Below are 19,606 nucleotides of genomic sequence, written 5' to 3'. Positions count from 1 at the left end.
TCTAGGTAGCTTGGCGCGAGCAGACAAGGCTTATCTCAGAGCGTTATAGGTTAAGCATTTGTGACCACATACAGTAACCCAGTGACAACACCACAAATGGACACCACACTAGATTTATCAAAAATAGTGATCTTTTATATAAAGGCTTAGCACAAGACCAAATAATGACAAAAATGACATACACAGTTCAAGAATATGCTTTCAGAAAGAGTTCTTAGGTTAGCGACAAAATCATTCACCTTAGCGTCCGTTTTAACCCACAGTACCTTATGATGCGATAAAAAGTTCCTAGCGGCACTTCAGCGTTGAAAATCAAGGTGTAGCTTATCCGGTAGAAATTTACTCGCTAAGGTACAATGCGACAAAATTCGGCCCGCTAACGAGCGGGGCGACAATTTCACCAGCGGTTATCTTGGTTGAGTCTGCGGCGATTTTCGCAGCGATAAAATTACTCACGCTAACGAGCGGTGAGATGATCTTGGCTTGTTCTGCGACGATTCCACACAGCAGCGGCAGGCTCTGCGATGAAGTTCGCAGCAATAGAATTCTTCCCGCTAACAGGCGAAGCGCGGATCTTGGGCTGGTAGCGATCAAATTAGGTCTGCTAATGAGCGGGGCGATGATTTTTCCAGCGATGATCGGGCTCAGCGGCAGCAGGCTCTGCGACGATCTTCGCAGCGATAGAATTCTTCCCGCTAACAGGCGAAGCGTGGATCTTGGGCTGGTAGCGATCAAATTCGGTCCGCTAACGAGCGGGCCGATGATTTTTCCAGCGCTGATCGGGCTCAGCGGCAGCAGGCTCTGCGACGATGTCCTCAGCGATAAAATTCTGCACGATAACGAGCGGTGCAACAGAAATTTTCTCGCTAAGCCGGCTGTGCGTGAAAAAGTGGAGATCTTTGGTTTCTTTCTTCTTGGCCAGCTTCCCAACAGCAGGCACAGCTCCCAGAGGCCCAAAAACTGGTTCCAGCACTCTAGGAGGGAAGAACTTATACAGCAGAGTTCAGGGGGAAGCTGGGGGTGAAGTCCATTTTTTCCTGGGACTTCTTAACAGGAGACCAGCTCTACTCAGGCCCTTGGAGATCTTGTTAAGCACAAGTTAAAATAAAGTCTTTGTAGTCTTTCTCCTCTCCTTCAGCAGCAAGGCAACCACTGCAGGCCAATCCCCCAGGTCAGGGACAGTACTCCTCCTTACAGCTTTCCTAGTTCCTTCTCCTCAGGCAGAGGTTCTTCTTGTCAAGCAGGATCTAATTTCTTGGGAGCAGGGTCCCAATACTTATACCCCTAAATCCTTTGTTCCTCTGGGGTAGAGGGGCCTTTACCCAGTCCAAACCAGTTCCTGAGCACTTTTTGGACATGACTCTGACTTTCTGTTCAGGGTGCAGGGCAGAGACATCAGCCGCTCCACAGGAGGTGGAGCCAGCATTGTGGTGGCAGAGCTCAGCCCTATTCAGAGTCCAGGTGTACTCCTCCCACCCATCTGGATGTAAATCTCGCTATTCACCACCGGGCTGCCCCAGCCTGTCTCCTGGAATTTCCCAGCCCTGTCACTCACAGAAACCAGACAGCAGATACACATCCTAGCATAGGCGGGCTGTATTTTATTATTCTGAGTTCGGGCATACTAAACTCGAATTTCTACCATGTTCCCTGGGTCTGTTAGGATCATAGAATGTAACAATTCTAACAGCCCATTCTGGCCTATGGGAACAGGTAGCCTTGCAATAGTGAAAAACGAAAATGGCTTACAATGCACCCTGCCCTTGGGCCTACCATAGGGGTGACTAATATGGAGTTAAGGGAAGGTTTAGGGACTGGCAAGTGGGTGCACTTGCCCAGTCAGCATGACAGTACCAGACTGCATGCAGGTTCTGCAATGGCAGACCTTAGACACATTTTACTAGGCTGCTTCTGTGGGTGGCACAACCAGTGCTTCAAGCCCACCAGCAGCATTTGTATTTACATAACCTGGGCACTCCTGGTGCCAATCATGGAATCCAACCAACATATACATTTTAAATTAGGGAGCACTTGCACTGTGGCACTGGTTGGCAATGGCACAGTGCTCTGAGCAGCTAACACCAGCAAAACACATGAGGCACAGCGACAAAAAGTGTAAGGGAGACTCACGCCAAGGTGCCAGGTCTAACACACACATTTACAATCCGAATCATTGGTATAGTTGAAAACAATCTTCAGACTCACAATAACAATCAGTCACCTTCGTAATTCTCATAGTTTCTTCAAGACTAAGATTGACATCACATAATAAATGCTCTTGCACTTTTTAGACGCAGATTTCAAAACAATCTGATTTCTAACATATTGATCCACCCCATTCTCAAATTTTCGAGTACTTGCAAGAATACATAGATGCAACATATTGATCAGTATTTTCTTCAACCCCTTATTCTCGTGAAGAAAAATGTAAATGTTTCACCACTACACAAGGTTCCTCCGAAAAATTATTTGCAAGTTTTCTGTGCCTCCAAATACTTATTCCAATCTTCTGCCTCATTCTGAGACCGCTGAAGTTTAGTAGAGTTATCAAAAGTTGTCTGCGCTTCAGTACCCAAGCAATTAGATAAAAGCAGCAGTTTTGTTGGGGGTAAGTTACGGCATCTATCTCCACCAAGTAATTTTGAAATATCACGAACCAATGTTTCCATTGTTGGTACTTCCCAGGATGCTGTAGAAAATATGGAGGTTGTTGACCCCCCTCCCCACACACAGGTCGCCATAGTTTCAGAATAATTAATCGCCTTGCCCCAGTTTCCTAGAACTCCTTAAAGTAGCTAATAGAGAATTATGGCATAAAAGCTAGGAATAAGCTTCTACTTCAAAGTGGTCACGCTAAAACATATTGTACCATAAACACCTTCACAGTGCAGAGGTGATATGCACTTGTGAATCCCAACACATAAGAGCACGGCAGCTCCAGGTAAAATGAATAATTTACCTTATCACTCAAATAGCAGCAGCATGCATGGTGTCATCACCACACATCAAACAGCCTATGGAATGGCTGTTTTATGTGTGGACGTGTGCTTCCATCATATCACATCGTCCACAACATTACGCCTGGCTTTAACGTCACCGAGAACAGTACGCTCACCAAGATCAGTCTGCACCAATCAAAGCTGAAATCCATAGGGAATACCACCAAAATACTCCCAAGTAGCCAGGCAGGTGGGTGGCGCTGAACCACAGCGCCGGTTTTGCACTGGCAAGACGCTCTTAGTCAATGCACTCTACTCAAAGATAACACTCCTTAAACTCCTCGCCAAATATGTGGTATTCATTTACCACCACTGTTGGCATCCTGAAGAATCATTCAAATATGCCAAGTAAATATTAAATGGGTATTTAATATTAAATAAGATTCAAGAGTCCATCCGACACATTCCACACTCCCAACTCCAGATCACCAACTTCCGAAACGGTCAGTCATCTAGAACCAGAATACCTGGTGAATCACAAGAACTCAAGCACGCTCTCAACATATCAGTATAAAGCAATGTAAGATGAGATAGACAAGAGCAAGGATGCCATTTAACTGGCTCACTCTACACATTTGTTTTTTTTCTCCATTTCTGGGGGATATTTAGTTCCCAACCTCCTATCCGAAGACTGGTTATAGGATAAACTCTCTTGTCCTTTGTTCCTCCCGAAGACTTATTTTGCTATCGGCCTGTTTGATCCATACTTTATATCCCTTCCAATATTTGTCCTCTTTTCTATATGATTTTCTTTCTCAGGTGAACGCCTTGCCAGCAGAGAGAATTCAGGAGATACAGAAAGCCATCGAGCTCTTCTCTGTAGGCCCTGGGCCTGCCAAAACCATGGAGGAGGCTACGAAACGTAGCTACCAATTCTGGGACACGCAACCTGTCCCTAAACTGGGTATGAGGAGCTTCAAGATTGTTGCATTCTTTCAGTCCTTTTAAAATAAGTGTTTGACATTATCGGTTTCTTTCTCACAGGCTTCTGTGGGTGGCACAACCAGTGCTGCAAGCCCACCAGCAGCATTTGTATTTACAAGCCCTGGGCACTCCTGGTGCACTTTACTGGGGTCTGACAGTAAACCAAATAAGCCAATCATGGAATCCAACCAACATATACATTTTAAATTAGGGAGCACTTGCACTGTGGCACTGGTTGGCAGTGGCACAGTGCTCTGAGCAGCTAACACCAGCAAAACACATGAAGCACAGCGACAAAAGTGGAAGGGAGACTCACGCCAAGGTGCCAGGTCTAACAAGTGTCCCCTCCAGCTGAAATGTGGGGAGAACTACCCTACCCCAGGGAGTTCCTCATCACTAAGGCGGAAAAATCTGGACAGACCGTCAGCATTGGTGTGATCTGTACCAGGGCGATGTTCCACCGTGAAATCCATACCCTGTAGGGAAATGGACCACCTCAACAGCTTTGGATTCTCACCCCTCATATGCATCAACCATCTGAGGGGCCTGTGGTCTGTCTGAACCCAGAAGTGAGACCCAAACAGGTAGGGTCTTAGCTTCTTCAGCGCCCAGACCACAGCAAATGCCTCACGCTCAATAGCACTCCATCTCTGTTCCCGTGGAAGTAACCTCCTGCTAAGGAAGGCTACAGGTTGGTCTAGGCCCTCCTCATTAATCTGTGAAAGAACAGCCCCCACACCATGCTCTGAAGCGTCTGTCTGAACGATAAATTCTTTGGAGAAGTTGGGAGCCAATTGCACGGGCGCCGTGCACATAGCAGCTTTCAGGGCCTCAAAAGCTTTCTGACAGGTGTCAATCCAAATCACTTTCCTGGGCTGCTTCCTAGAAGTCAGCGCTGTCAAGGAGGCAACAATGTTGCCATACCCCTTGACAAACCTCCTGTAGTACCCGGTGAGACCTAGGAAGGCTCTCACCTCTGTCTGGGTTTTGGGCGACTCCCAATTCAGGATGGTTTCTATCTTGGGTTGAAGGAGCGCCACCTGGCCGCTCCCAACCTGGTGCCCCAAGTACACCACGGAACCCTGCCCGATCTGGCACTTACTCGCCTTGATCGTGAGGCCTGCCCTCCGCAGCGCCATCAACACTTCCCAGAGGTGGCGCAGGTGTTCTTCCCAAGTGGAGCTGAACACTGCGATGTCATCCAGGTAGGCAGCACTGAACGAATCCAGTCCAGCCAACACCTGGTTGACCAACCTCTGGAAGGTGGCAGGGGCATTCTTCATCCCAAAGGGCATAACCCGGAACTGGTAGTGCCCATCTGGGGTGGAAAATGCTGACCTCTCTTTGGCCCCCTCGGTCAAGGCGATCTGCCAGTACCCAGACGTTAAATCAAACGTGCTGAGGTAGTTGGCAGCCCCTAGCCGATCTATGAGCTCATCAGCTCTGGGGATGGGGTGTGCGTCAGTCCTGGTGACTGAATTGAGTCCTCTGTAGTCCACACAGAACCGGAGTTCGGGTGTGGCTCCCGGCGCTGCAGCCTTTGGGACCAAGACCACTGGGCTGGCCCAAGGACTGCTGGAGGACTCAATTACCCCGCGTGCAAACATCTTGGAGACCTCCTCCTTGATGCATGCCCTCACCCTGTCAGTCACCCTGTAGGCCTTGTGCCTCACAGGTGTGCTATCCCCAGTGTCCACATCATGGATGCACCAATCAGTGACAGCGGGAACCAGGGAAAACAGATCAGAAAATTGTCCCAGCAGCTGGCGACAATCATTCTGTTGCTCAGGGGTCAGGGCGGAAGAGAGGATGACACCATCCACTGACCCATCTTGCTCCTGGGCTGACAGGAGGTCAGGAAGTGGCTCGGTCTCCTCTTCCATTCCAGCATCTGTTGCCAAGAGCATGCCCACTTGGGACCTCTCCAAGTGGGGCTTGAGTCGGTTGACATGAAGGACCCCAAGGGGTTCCTTGGAGACCGCAAGTCCACCAAATAGGTAACAGGACTCTTGCGCTCCACAACCTCAAAGGGACCGGTCCACTTATCCTGGAGCGCACAAGGCTCCACGGGTGCCAAGACCCACACCTTCCGTCCAGGCTGAAGCTCTACCAGAGTGGCATTCTGGTCGTCCCATCGCTTCATCTCCTCCTGGCTGGCTTCCAGATTTGCCTCAGCAAGTTGCCTGAATCGCCTAGTCTCATTCCTGAAGGCCAGCATGTAGCTATATACATTCTGGGGAGGTTTCCTGGGAGATTGCTCCCAGCCTTCCTTGACCAGACTTAGAGGTCCTCTCACTGGGTGGCCTTACAGGAGCTCAAAGGGGCTGAACCCTAGAGACTTCTGTGGCACCTCACGGTACGCAAAGAGAAGGCATGGCAAGAGGACGTCCCACTTACGCCTCATGGGTTCTTCCAGACCCATTATCATGCCCTTGAGGGTACGGTTGAATCTCTCACCCAACCTGTTTCCTTGAGGGTGGTAAGGTGTGGTGAACTTGTAGGTTACACCACACTCTTGCCAAAGGGATTTCATATATTTGGATATGAAATTTGTACCCCGGTCAGACACCACCTCTAGAGGGAATCCCACTCTGGAGAAAATTCCCATCAGTGCACGTCCCACCACGGGGGCCGTCACTGTCCTCAGAGGGATGACTTCCGAGTACCGGGTGGCATGGTCCACCAGTACCAGGATAAACCTATTGCCCATGGCTGTCCTGGGGTCCAGTGGCCCCACAATGTCAATCCCCACTCACTGGAATGGGGTACCGACCACAGGGAATGGCTGGAGAGGAGCCTTCTGCTTCCTCCCACTCTTTCCACTTGCCTGTCAAGTCTGACAGGTCCTGCAGTGAGTGTCTGAACTCCTGCACTTTTGGGGCCAATAAAAGTGGGTGACAAGCCTTTCAAAGGTCTTGTCCTGCCCCAAATGTCCTGCCAATGGCACATTGTGAGCCAGCCCCAGTAGGAAGGCTCTGAAGTCCTGGGGTACCACCAGCGCACGGGCTGACCCAGGCTCAGCAACCTTAGGCTCTGTATATGGGAGGTCGTTCTCCCAGTAAATGAAATGTGACCCAGACTTATCACCTGCGGCCTGGTCTGCAGCCTGCTGCCGCATACCCACGAGAGAAGGGCATTCTTTCTGCGCCTTACAAAAGTCCTCCCTGGAGGGGCCTCCTTCCTGCTGCCAATGGGTCAGCTCAGGCAGGTCCCCCAGTTCAGCTATCTGTTCCCCGGTAGGCTCCAGGGCATCCCCCTCAAGGTCTGCTCCCTCCTGGGCCGTGGGAATTCCATGGGCCGGTTTCCCGCGCCCCCTGCCTCTTCTCTCTAAGGCCGGTCCCTGGGCCTCCCTCTCAGGCTCCAGGACCTCTTGAGCACCTCTACTTGCTGCCATGGACCGTGTGGTGACAGACGCCCAATCAGGCATACCCAACATCTCCAGGTGAGCACTCCGCTCCACCTTAGCCCAAGGTGAGCTCTCCAAGTCGTTCCCTAACAGACAGTATTCAGGCATGGGGGGCCTCACAGCTACCTGAAGAGTACCAGAGACCCCCCCCACTCAAAGGGAATCTGAGCCACCTTGCAGTGACTCTCTGTGTTGTCAGCGGCAACAACTGGATAGAATGCTCCTGGGACTACCTGCTCCTGAGACACCAGGTGACACTTGACAGCTGTCACACTGGCTCCTGTATCTCTCAGAGCTTCCACCCTACGGCCATTGATGGTCACCCACTGCCTGTATTTCTTAGTGTTATCAGGCAGCTGGGTTTGGGGGACCATCTCACAGTCTCCTAATGAGACAAGGGACATCTGTGCGGGACCCCAACCACCTTGGACTGCCATCTCCTCCCCCAAGGCTACACTAGCCATCTGCCGGGGTGGAGCACCAGAGGGTGCTGGTTTACCATACAAAGGACACTTTACATCAGAGGCAAAATGCCCCATGTTACCACACTTGTAACATTTTAGGGGCCCCTTCTGAACAGGGGGACCTGTCGGGCCCCAGTCGGCTTCTGGGGTGGGGGAGGCTGAGAACCTTTCCCTTGGTTCCCTTGGGGATAACTTTGGGGCCTTCTTGGGAACTCCCTCTGTTTAACCTTGTCCCCCCCATTCTTCTGCTGGGGACCCTGCCCACCTTTAGCGGAGTCTCCCACTGGACCCTTGTGGACCCTGGTACTGACCCAGCGGTCCGCCTCCTCAGCAAGCTTTCTAGGGTTAGTCAGCCTACTATCAATCAGGTGCTGGCGTAGATCAGGAAAACAATTACTGGACAAGTGCTTCCATGCCATTAAATCAAGAAGCCCTTGAAAATCATCAACATTGCTACCCTTCACCCAACCATCCAGTGCTCTGCAAAAAAAAGTTACATACTCAACATAGTACTGTTTGGAATCTTTGTGCAACTCCTGAACCTTTGCCTATACAACTCAGGAGTCAACCCATACCTAGTCAACAAAGCATCCTTCATATGGGGATAAGAATTATAAACATCTGAAGGCAAGTCTAGCAGTGTGTCCCGCCCCTCACTCAGGAACCGTCCCCACAACCCCGCTCCCCAATGCTCCTCAGGGACCCGGTGGGAGGACATGGCCTTGAACCACTGCCCTATGTCATCATTTTTAAAGAATTCCTGTACCACATCTTTTGGTATGTACACCCTTGATTCTACCTGCACTGGCGGTGTGCTGCCACCAGAGGGAGTGAGTTCTAAACTCCTAGCCTTCAGCTCTATCTCCCTCAACTTTGTTTCATGCTCCAGTTGAATTCTTCTCTCTGCCAGAGCCAACTTTTTGCTTTCCAACTCCCCACTCAATTTTGCCATCTCCATTTCATGTACTCGGGTTCCTTTCCTGTCTGCCAACTCTTCTGGCGTCAGGCCTCTGCCAAAACTCTGGACGCTTCCTGCTGGTTCAATTATGTCTGCCTCCTCATGTGATCTGGACTCAATCAAGGCCCTCAGCGCCTTGAGTAGATCTGCCTTGAGCTTACATACAACAATGGGGACTTGGAACTTTGTACAGAAGCCCTTCAGCTGGGCCTTGGTGTAGCTCTCTAGTTTCTCTTCTTCCCATTCAATATCTTCAATTTCAGAGACTACAGATGCTGCTCTCCCCACAACGACTGAACCAGGCATGATTTCTTCAACAAAATGGCGATTTCCAGCAAAACGAAAATTAAAAAGTGTGTGTGTAGCTGAGTTATGGCCTGAACTCACTAAGTGGTGTTCACCAATCACTGTACATGAATCACAAATGCAAATTCAGGATCCTCACCACTGACCACCAATGTTAGAATTGGGGATCTCTGGTTGGCACAGGTAGGTACTTGTGACAAGCAGAGACCCTCTCCTCTAGTCAGGGTAAGGGGTTACACTCCTAAAATAACCCCTGCTCACCCTCTAGGTAGCTTGGCGCGAGCAGACAAGGCTTATCTCCGAGCGTTATAGGTTAAGCATTTGTGACCACATACAGTAACCCAGTGACAACACCACAAATGGACACCACACTAGATTTATCAAAAATAGTGATCTTTTATATAAAGGCTTAGCACAAGACCAAATAACGACAAAAATGACATACACAGTTCAAGAATATGCTTGAACTGCGACGATTCCACACAGCAGCGGCAGGCTCTGCGTGTCACGGGGTCACTCCGCAGGATCCATACGCAGTGATAAGCTCCACCTCCGGACCTGCTGTTTGCAATAAAAACAAAAGATAGAGATGCAGTCAAAACTAATCGTTCTCTATATAAAAAGGCTATTGTTGAAGCAAAGAAAGCAGGGGAAGTTGAACTGTGGGAACAGTTGGGCCATGCGCTCTGTTGTAAGGACACTAAAACATTTTGGTCCATTGTTGCAACTGGAGTAAATGGGCATTCTTCTGCACCTGCCCCAAATATAGCTGCCTCTATTTGGGAAAAACACTTTAGTGACCTGTATGGAACACATGACCTTGATAGAACCTCTGCAGATACCTTTGATTTCTCTCTCGTCCAAATGGATCTAGCCTCTATTGAATTTTTTACTTTGGCCGAGGTGGAATCTGCAATTGGGAAAATGCTCTCAAATAAAGCACCAGGTCTTGACAAATTGCCCGGAGATCTATTTAAGTTCCAACCAAAGATCTGGGCACCCTACCTGGTTGTCTTATTTGATAGCATTCTAAAGGGGGGTGAAGTGCCCTTTACTTGGCTTGGGGCAGAAATTGTACCTGTTTTTAAAAAGGGTTGCCCATTGACTCCCTCCAACTATAGGCCTATTAGTTTAATAGACACCTCGCAAAAACTAATGGGGAGAGTCCTTTTGGACAGGGTCCTTGGCTGGATTGAGGAGAATGAAATCCTGACCACTTTTCAGGGAGGCTTCAGGGCTGGTACTTCCACCTTAGACCAGATCTTTCGCCTGCAGGTACTGTATTGGAAAACTGCCTTGGTTGAGGGTGGCAGCCTCTACCTGGTGTTTGTGGACCTGCGTGCTGCTTTTGATCTGGTCCCTCGTGTTAAACTATGGCAAGTTCTGGCAGACCTGGGCCTTCCATCTTACCTATTGGCTGTCTTAGTTAGGCTTCACGACAATAACTATGCCCAAGTAAGATGTGGTAAATATGGTGAACTCACTGATCGCTTTTCTGTTTCAAAAGGAGTTCGCCAAGGGTGTGTCTTGGCCCCTACACTGTTCAGCCTCTATATCAATGGCCTCATTGATCATTTAAATTCTATAAAAAATACTGACGCCCCCAGACTAGCTTCTGGACGTGTGCCCGCATTGATGTTCGCGGACGATACTTTGTTATTATCTAGAACGTCAACGGGCATACAAAACACGCTGAATGGTTTCGCCAAATTCTGTGAAATAAGAGGACTCGAAATAAATTTGGAAAAAACCAAATATATGATCTTTAACCCCCCTGTGCGGGTGCGCCCCAACCCAGTCTTATTTGGTATTCCCCTTGAGAGAGTTAAAACCTTTGTATATTTGGGTGTGACTTTAACTGAGAAATTTTCTTGGAATTCACAGATTGTTAAGTCAACACTCAAGCTCGCTCAACTGACAGGGGGCTTGAATAAAGTTTTTAAAAGATCGAGTTTTAAGCCAGTCTCTCCCGCCCTTGAAATTTACTGTAGACAGGCTAGAGTGGCCGCAATATACGGGGCCGAACTTTGGGGACACAAGCAGTCAGTGTCTCTTTCAAGGGCTGAGCAATCCTTTTTAAGATCTCTCTTGGGGCTTCCTTCCAGTACACCGTTGATCCCTCTTAGGCTTGATCTTGGGTTGGTCCCCATAGAGGAGATCATCAGTGCAAAACCTATCCTTTATTGGAAAAGGCTTTGGTCTGTGCCTGAATTGACCTCATTTAAATTAGAGTTTGTTGAGATCTGGCCTGCACTTAAATCAAAAAAGATCCCTTGGCTTTTGTATATTAATAAAGTTTGTACCTCATTAGGACTTCTGGAAATGTGGGAGAATCCGGAGGAAAGTTGCCCTGTGATTTCAAAGAAAGAAATTCTTTCTTTGGTGCCCATGGAAAACTCTTCTTCACACCAGAGCTCTTCAACTACGGGCAGGCTGACCTTGGAATTCCTCTTGGTTAAACAAGACTCTAAACTCGAGGAATTCATGGACCAAATAGAACCCCCACTTGCACGCAAATTGTACATCCAGCTAAGGTATGGTACCTTACCGGTTAGGTCTTTTACCTCTAAGTGGCAGGCACAAAACTTGGAAAGCTGTCCTGCTTGTAACCATAAATCTGAGTCTGTTTTACACGTTCTGTTATTTTGCCCCGCGTATCACTTAATCAGGAAAAGTTGGCTGATCCCTATTTGTAGGAACCTGGGTTTTCGCCATTTTAAGTAGGCCTACAGGATTTTAATCTATGACACCGACCCAAAAATTGTTTTCGCTGTATCCCGCTATCTCTACAGCATGTGGCGAAGGAGACTAACGTTCTTAACTTAACTTCTTTCATATTGATGACTTCAAGTTTAATCTCTTTTTAAAAAAAGGAAAAATTAGGATTTTGAACTTTGAAATGTTATTTATTGTTTTATTGTGTATATGTATTTGAGGATGTATGTTTGTACGCTTTTATGGTCTTCTGACCGAAATAAAGTTATCAAATGAAATGAAATGAAATGAAATATAAAGGCTTAGCACAAGACCAAATAACGACAAAAATGACATACACAGTTCAAGAATATGCTTGAACTGCGACGATTCCACACAGCAGCGGCAGGCTCTGCGTGTCACGGGGTCACTCCGCAGGATCCATACGCAGTGATAAGCTCCACCTCCGGACCTGCCAAACACCCTGGTGGTCAAATACGTACAGGGTGTTTGGTGGATACGGCGAGGGAAAAAACCCCTAACAAGGGGAAAAACCCAGGGAGGGAAAGGAAGGGGCAGCAGGGAAGGGAAGCTGAAAAACAAAGCACACAGGTTAGTGAATACAATACTTTCTACTCTCAATGTATCTCACTAAAGACCAGAGCTTCACCTGAGCCAGTACCTTCGAGCGGCTATACCGCAGCGTTCCTTCCTGGCACCTTCCTCCCCTACAGAACACAAAAATAAGGGTTAGAGAACACGGCCCCCTCGTCCACCTAAGAGGTATCAAAGTATGAGGTGACAGTCACGTACCCTCCTCATAAAGTGAAATGCCCCAACATTAATCATCTCCAGCGGGGTTCTCTCCAGGTATGTTCCTGTCAATACACCACACTAGAAGCTCTTCTGAAAAATAGGGATCAATAACGTCTAGCTATGTGAGGTATATATTGCTCCATATACACCCACGTATATCCAAGTTCATATTTGTCCATCCAAGTCTATCAACACGGGAGGGCGTAGGAGTGAACTACTGCCGTCCGCGTCGTATGCCTTATTCTGCCCAACGGTCTCCAATACCTTTGTGACGGCAATGAGGAGGAATTCCCTCCCTCGCACTCCGCCCCTTGCAGGTGTCGTAGAGGTATGCGGGCGCCAACCTGTTCCCCTTCTCTCAGGGAGAACAAAGGACCCTGCCCCGGACTTCGCTCCCCGGCACCCCAGCCTACTCCCTGGTACCTGCCTGAGCGTCTCGCTCGCCAAAAACCCCGATCTGGGGCTCTCCAAACAAACGAATCCTCTCTCCCTCACTCTGGAGTCTGGATCCGCTCTCCTGCTGGTGCCGCGTCTCGTGCAGCCTCCGGATACGGATGAACTGAACTCCACATCTCCGTCTCCCGCCAAGTCCACTTGAATCATGAACAATTTCCCTAACGGTCTCGCCACGCTATATCCTTCCGGCGGCCGGGGCTTCTGAGATTTGTAGTTAAAACCCACGGAAGAGTGGGAGTTGTAGTCCAGGCAGGCGCCTCGACTAGATCCTGACAGTACGTCCTCCTCCCCTGCGCCTTCTAGGCCCAGGTTTGGAAGGGAATTTCCGATGAAAGGAAGCTACTGTCCTTGGTGCATGCACGTTGTACCAAGGTTCCCAAGAGTCCTCCTCCTCCGAATAGCCCTTCCATGCCACTAAGTACCATAGCACTCCTCTGCGCATCTTGGAGTCCCTGATGGACCTCACTTCGTATTCCAGCCCTTCTTCGCCTTTCACTGGCGGTGGTGTTCTCCTTTGGGATGTTAGTGCCTTCTTCAATAACTGAACGTGGAACACCGGCTGGGATCCGTAGAGTGTTTGGTAACTTTAGTTTGTAAGCCACGGGATTGACCTGTCGCACTATTGGATAGGGGCCAATAAATCTTGGATGAAAGATGCTTCTCATCTTGAACCGAAGGTTTCTGGTGGACAGCCACACCTTCTCTCCTACCTGAAACTGAGGACCTGGAGTTCTGTGTTTGTCCTCCCAACGCTTGTAGGTCTCTTTTGCCTTTACCAAGTGTGTGTGCACGTCCCTATGCATCTTTCTCAAGGCACGCAAGCGTTCCCTCAAGCTGGGTTGGTTGTCCCCTTCTGGGGGGATGTCAATGGGCAAGAAGCGGGCGTTGTAACCGTAAGTGGCTCTAAAAGGGGACATTCCCGTTGAGCTATGCCAGGCATTGTTATAAGCCAACTCGGCCATCCATAGTAGGTCCACCCACGAGTCCTGCGCTTTCTGTGAATAACACCGCAAGTATTTTTTCAAGGTCTGGTTCAGCCTTTCCGTCTGACCATCCGTCTGCGGGTGAAAGCTGGTGGACAGAGCTACTTCAACCCCCAGGGCCTGACACCAAGTTCTCCAAAAACGGGCAATGAACTGTGGGCCCCTGTCGGACACGATTACCTGCGGGACTCCGTGTAAACGTATGACCTGAGACGCCACCATCTGGGCAGTTTGGCTGGCTGTGGGTAGAGTGGTACACGGGATAAAATGACCCATCTTGGTTAGATTATCAACCACCACCAGGATAGCTGTACACCCCTGATCCAGGGGCAATCCTGTTATGTAGTCCAGACTGATGTTCTGCCATGGACGATCAGGGGTGGGCATGGGTCTTAGTAGGCCCTTCCTCTCAACGTTCTCCCCCTTGGCTCTGGCACATTCCTCGCATTCAGTCACCCATCGCCTTGCATCCTCACCCAAGGTTTCCCACCAAAAGTACTTGTGTAGCAGACGTTCTGTCTTTGTAATCCCTGGATGTCCCGCCAAGGGCATTACGTGACACCATACAAATGCCTTTTTTCGTAGTTCCCTGGTGGGCAGATACAAACTTTCTCCCTGAAAAGGCAACCCTTGTCTCACCTTCCGTCCCACTTTACTGGCAGCCCATTGTTCCCAAGCCCCCACTGACTTGGCATTCTTTACCATATCCAGGAACCTCTCGGCCCTAACCACACATAACACCTTGGTTGCCGGTATAATGGCTTGCGGGATCCCCTCTGTTTGTTCTCCTGGCATCCCTTGCCTGGACAAGGCGTCTGCTTTACGGTTATCTATTCCTGGTCTATATGTCACCACGAAATTAAACTCGGCAAAAAAAAGCATCCAGCGCATTTGTCGTTGCGTCAGATGCCTCGCCGAGGACATATACTGAAGATTGCGGTGGTCGGTGTACACCGTCACCGCATGGCGGGCCCCCCACAGGTAGTGCCTCCACTCCTGGAATGCTCGTTTGATTGCTAATAGCTCTTTTTCAGCTACTGTGTAGTTTAGCTCTGTAGGCTCAACTTGCTAGACAGGTAAGCCACCGGATGGAGGCGACCGGTGAATGTATCTCTCTGGGATTATACAGCCCCTATCGCTTCTTCCGAAGCATCGGCTTCCACTATAAAGGGTTGTTCCAGCACCGGGTGGATTAGCACCGGAGCCGTGGTGAACGCTCTTTTTAGGGTCTTAAATGCCTCTTCTGCCTCTGTAGTCCATACAAAGTGTACCCCCTTTTTCAACAGTCGGGTTATTGGGACAGCGGTCTGCGAGAACTGTGCGATGAAACGGCGGTAGTAATTGGCGAACCCCAAAAAACTTTGCACTTCCCGCACGTTCTTTGGGGCTGGCCATTCCTGCACTGCCCTGACCTTCCGATCTGACATCTGCAATCCCTTGGCATTGAGATTCACCCCTAGGAACTCCACCTCCGGCACCCCAAACTCGCACTTACTCAAATTTACATACAATTGATGTTCTCGCAGCCTCTCCAATACCCTCATTACGTGTTTGGTATGACTAGCTTCATCCCGTGAGTATATCAGTATATCATCGATATACATAACTACAAAACGGTCCACATAATCTTTTAACACGTCGTTTATGAAATATTGGAAAGCCGCCGGGGCATTACAAAGCCCAAAGGGCATGACCAAATACTCGTATAAACCGTACCGCGTCTTGAACGCCGTCTTCCACTCATCCCCCTCCCGTACCCTGACCAGGTGATAGGCCCCCCGTAAATCCAACCGGGTATAGATCTTGGCCTCCCTCACCTGGTCGAGCAACACTGAGATGAGCGGTAGAGGGTAGCGGTTACGTACGGTGTTTTTGTTCAAAACGCGGTAATCCACACATGCCCTCAGATCTCCATTGGCCTTTGCTATGAAGAAGATGGGGGAGGCTGCTGGGGAGCGAGACGGTCTAATAAAGCCCAATTTGAGGTAATGGTCTATGTATTCTTTTAGATGGTTTGTTTCTGGAACAGACAAGGCATACACTCTACATGAAGGGATAGTAGCCCCTTCTACCAAATCAATGCGGCAGTCATATTCCCTATGTGGGGGCAGAGTGTCCGCTTTGATTTCGCTAAACACGTCTCCAAATCCGCTATATTCCCTAGGGAGTTGTACATTGGTTTCTGCTGCAGTAGCCGCCAAGTAAGGGGTGGCCAGGGCTGCGATATGTATTGAAGGACTAGGCGAAAGATGCTCCTGACAAAACTCGGATGAAAACAGGAGTGTCTTATTTCTCCAGTCAACCGTAGGGTTATGTAGGCATAGCCATGGCATGCCCAGGATAACCTCATACTGTGGGGCCGCTATGATGTTTAGCGACAACCTCTTCGCATGGATGATTCCCTGCAACAGCACCGATAGACCCACCTCTGATGTTCTTTCCGTTATCTGGCCTGACTTCAATGGCTGTCCGTCTACCGCTAACACCTCTTCAGGGTTCTCTCTCGGAACCCGGGGTAGCGCTAATCGGGACACTAGGCCTTCGTCGATGAAATTGCCTGTCGCTCCGGAGTCTAGCATCACCCATACCTTATGGAACTTGCTCTCACATTCGAGCGTCATACTTATGACTAGATGTGCCTCGGTTTCCCCTATGTCTCTCGTGGAAAGCGATGTGAGTTTCCACTCCGGTCCTCTCTCAACCCCAGGTTTTTGGTCCTCAGACAGCCCCATGTCCGGGGCTAAGGAAGATACCGCCACTCTCTTGAATCTATTGACCCCCGTACTCCTGGGTTTGGAGGGGCATTCCCGAACGTAATGCCCCCTTTTTCCACAGTACATACAAAGGCACTGAGTCCGCCTGACTTCCCTCTCTTCTTTCGTTATCGGAGCACGCAGGGCACCTATCTCCATGGGTTCTGGACTGCTTTCTGACCCTCCCACGGTCTTCCTTGGGGTCCTGTCATAACCAACTGTCCCTTTCTCCCATTTTCTCCTGCCGCTTCCTCTCTCCGTCATGCGACTATCTAGTCGTAACGCCAGATTGATCATATCCACGCATGTTTGTGGCTGTGGATCTACTTGCGCCACCACGTCCTTCAGATCCTCCTTTAACCCCTGATAAAAAAGGGACATTCGTTTTTCCTCCGGCCACTCGGCCTCAGCCACCAGTCTATTAAAAGAGGTCAAATAAGTAATCAGCTCGCCTTTCCCCTGCCTCAATTCCATGAGTTCTCTGTCTACACAAAAAGTGTTGGCCCTTCTATCGAAGACCTTCTCGAACTCTGTTCTAAACGCAGCCCAGTCTGACAAGATATAGTCGTTATTCCGTACAATCGGCACAGCCCAATTGGCCGCGTCCCCCGCCAAATAGGAGATGGTGAAAGCCACCCTGGAATGATTGGTGGGGAAAGAAGCAGGTTTACAAGAAAAATGTAACAGTATCTGAGTTAGAAAAGCCTGCGTTTTTCGAGGGTCCCCAGAGAACCTCTCTGGGGTAGCCAAAGGAATGGGTGGGGGCACCGTTACCTGTATGGAGGAAGCAGGAGTAGAGGCACTAAAAGGGTTTCTAGTTAACTGTTCTACTTTGTCTTTTAGGGCACTTGTTTCGGCTCTGGCCGCCGCCAGCTCCTGCTGAACCAAGACTAAAGCACCTAACACCTCCTCCATGGATGCCATTATCACTGCGAAATGAACCGGGTAGAATGTAATTCGTGGGTTCGTGGTTCTGTCACGGGGTCACTCCGCAGGATCCATACGCAGTGATAAGCTCCACCTCCGGACCTACCAAACACCCTGGTGGTCAAATACGTACAGGGTGTTTGGTGGATACGGCGAGGGAAAAAACCCCTAACAAGGGGAAAAACCCAGGGAGGGAAAGGAAGGGGCAGCAGGGAAGGGAAGCTGAAAAACAAAGCACACAGGTTAGTGAATACAATACTTTCTACTCTCAATGTATCTCACTAAAGACCAGAGCTTCACCTGAGCCAGTACCTTCGAGCGGCTATACCGCAGCGTTCCTTCCTGGCACCTTCCTCCCCTACAGAACACAAAACAAGGGTTAGAGAACACGGCCCCCTCGTCCATCTAAGAGGTATCAAAGTATGAGGTGACAGTCACGTACCCTCCTCATAAAGTGAAATGCCCCAACATTAATCATCTCCAGCGGGGTTCTCTCCAGGTATGTTCCTGTCAATACACCACACTAGAAGCTCTTCTGAAAAATAGGGATCAATAACGTCTAGCTATGTGAGGTATATATTGCTCCATATACACACACGTATATCCAAGTTCATATTTGTCCATCCAAGTCTATCAACACGGGAGGGCGTAGGAGTGAACTACTGCCGTCCGCGTTGTATGCCTTATTCTGCCCAACGGTCTCCAATACCTTAGTGACGGCAATGAGGAGGAATTCCCTCCCTCGCACTCCGCCCCTTGCAGGTGTCGTAGAGGTATGCGGGCGCCAACCTGTTCCCCTTCTCTCAGGGAGAACAAAGGACCTTGCCCCGGACTTCGCTCCCCGGCACCCCAGCCTACTCCCTGGTACCTGCCCGAGTGTCTCGCTCGCCAAAAACCCCGACCTGGGGCTCTCCAAACAAACGAATCCTCTCTTCCTCACTCGGGAGTCTGGATCCGCTCTCCTGCTGGTGCCGCGTCTCGTGCAGCCTCCGGATACGGATGAACTGAATTCCGCATCTCCGTCTCCCGCCAAGTCCACTTGAATCACGAACAATTTCCCTACCGGTCTCGCCACGCTATATCCTTCCGGCGGCCGGGGCTTCTGGGATTTGTAGTTAAAACCCACGGAAGCGTGGGAGTTGTAGTCCAGGCAGGCGCCTCGACTAGATCCTGACACTGCGACGAAGTTCGCAGCGATAGAATTCTTCCCGCTAACAGGCGAAGCGCGGATCTTGGGCTGGTAGCGATCAAATTCGGTCCGCTAACGAACGAGGTGATGATTTTTCCAGCGCTGATCGGGCTCAGCGGCAGCAGGCTCTGCGACGATGTCCTCAGCGATAAAACTCTGCACGCTAACGAGCGGTGCGACGGAAATTTTCTCGCTAAGCAGGCTGTGCGTCAAAAAGTGGAGATCTTTGGTTTCTTTCTTCTTGGCCAGCTTCCCAACAGCAGGCACAGCTCCCAGAGGCCCCAGCACTGGTTCCAGCACTCTAGGAGGGCAGAACTTACACAGAAGAGTTCAGGGGGAAGCTGGGGGTGAAGTCCTTTTGTTCCTGTGACTTCTTAACAGGAGGCCAGCTTTACTCAGGCCCTTGGAGATCTTCTTAAGCACAAGTTAAAATAAAGTCTTTGTAGTCTTTCTCCTCTCCTTCAGCAGCAAGGCAACCACTGCAGGCCAATCCCCCAGGTCAGGGACAGTACTCCTCCTTACAGCTTTCCCAGTTCCTTCTCCTCAAACAGAGGTTCTTCTTGTCAAGCAGGATCTAATTTCTTGGTAGCAGGGTCCCAATACTTATACCCCTAAATCCTTTGTTCCTCTGGGGTAGAGGGGCCTTTACCCAGTCCAAACCAGTTCCTGAGCACTTTGTTGACATGACTCTGACTTTCTATTCAGAGTGCAGGGCAGAGACATCAGGCGCT

Source organism: Triturus cristatus, chromosome 1_1 (genome assembly GCF_964204655.1).
Source record: "Triturus cristatus chromosome 1_1, aTriCri1.1, whole genome shotgun sequence".
NCBI lineage: Eukaryota > Metazoa > Chordata > Amphibia > Caudata > Salamandridae > Triturus > Triturus cristatus.
This window is presented reverse-complemented; position numbering follows the sequence as displayed.